We start from the raw sequence: 1,740 nt of genomic DNA on the forward strand, positions 1-1,740 counted from the left end.
AGCCCATCTCTGGGAAGGCAGCTCCACGCTCAAAATGGGGCCTACATCTGACAGGCAGGAATTTAGTTAAAAGCTTTTAAACGGGAAACGTCATTTTGATGTCACGTTTCCATAGCAACAGAGCAACTGCATCAGCTACAACAACAGAAACCTTTTAACTGAAAGCGCAGGAATCAGGGCCGCCGTGACGGGCCATCAATATTGCAGCGGGCGGGCCAGGCCCAGCCTGGCCCCGGCCCACGCAGGCCACAGCCCAGAGAGCCCAGGGTGGGGATGGGACCAGACAGGGAGACGGGGCAGAGAGGGAGATGGGGACTGAGGACACAGATGGAGGGGTGGGGGCAGAGACGGGCACGAAGGGGGAGGGGACACAGGAGCAGACACCCTCAGGGACATGCCAGGGCTCCTCTCCCAAGGCCCACGCACAGCGCCCCGGGCCACACGCTCACGCCTTACAGTGGGGAATGTACACGTGTGAACCCCAGGCCAGGCAGGAGCGGCTCCGGCCCTGAGCACGCCCAGCCCTGCCCCTCTGCATGCCCATCTCCCTCCCTGCAGGGGGCTGCTGGCCGGCCTGGGTGACAGGGGTGGGCTGAGGCGCCAGGACCGTTCTTGAGGCCGGAGAGGAGCTGGGCGCCGGTATGGGTGTCCCTCCTGCCCTGGGCAGCCCCACTACGGCCCCGGCCATGCTGCACTAGCACCAGACCTGCCCTTCCTCCTGGCGGGCGGGTGCTCCTGTGTCCTCAGACCCCACAGGAAAGGGCCGGCAAAGGCTCGCTGAGTAAGTGAACGAATGAAGGGACCAACCTTAAGTCATCCCCTGCCCCAGTAACCTAGACGTTGACGTTGCTCTTATTGGCAAACTCCTATTCATCCTTCAAAACCCTGCTCTGATACCACATCCTCTCTGAAGTGTTCCTACTCCACTGTGGTCCTTCTGCCCTTTCCTCTCCTGGGACTGGAGCCACCGAGCCAGCTGCTTTGTCTCCTCCCTCCCGGCTGCGTGGCCCGGGTTAGACACCACAGAGAAACGCGGAGGAGCCGGAGCACCCCGAGTGCCGGGCACCGTCCTCCACACGGTACTGTGTGCTTTTTGCTTGGACCCTCCCCGCACGCCTGTGAGGGAGGCTGGCACTGTTAACACCCACTTTACAGATGAAAAGCCTGAGGCCAAAAAGGTGAGGACACCTGTGGGCCAGGGGCCGGGCCAGGCTTTGACACCAGCAGGCGAGCCCGGGGCTGGGTGTGGCCCGAGGGCTGGCAGGCTCCCTGTGAAGGACACCGTCCCTCCTCCGCACCCACCAAGTAGCCGATGCAAACCGCCGTGGCCTGGCCCAGGCTCGTCACCGCCTCTCCCGGCGGCCTCCATGCTGACCTCGGACAGAGGGCTGCACTGGCTGGGTCCGTGGCTGTGGGCCCCTCACCCTCCTTTGGGCCTGTCAGGACTTGGCAGAGGCCGATGTCCCGGGGGCCAGGGGACACAGCCTGGCCTCCAGCGCAGCTGGGTGGGGAGGGCACCGTGAGACAGGGAGGCTGTATCGCGGGGAGCTGACCGAAGGTGGGCTTAAGAGCCGGGCTCAGGGACTTGGGTGCCCGGGGACAGCCATGGGCCACAGGCAGGGGAGCTGTGGGGACAGCAGGGAGAGGGCGCCACCTAGAGGCGACGCAATGTTGAGAGAAGCCGGTGGTCCATGCCATGAGCCAGGGCACCTGCTGGGCAGGCTCTGCTGGCCGCGAGGA

This window comes from Myotis brandtii, unplaced genomic scaffold, assembly GCF_000412655.1.
Source record: "Myotis brandtii unplaced genomic scaffold, ASM41265v1 scaffold986, whole genome shotgun sequence".
NCBI lineage: Eukaryota > Metazoa > Chordata > Mammalia > Chiroptera > Vespertilionidae > Myotis > Myotis brandtii.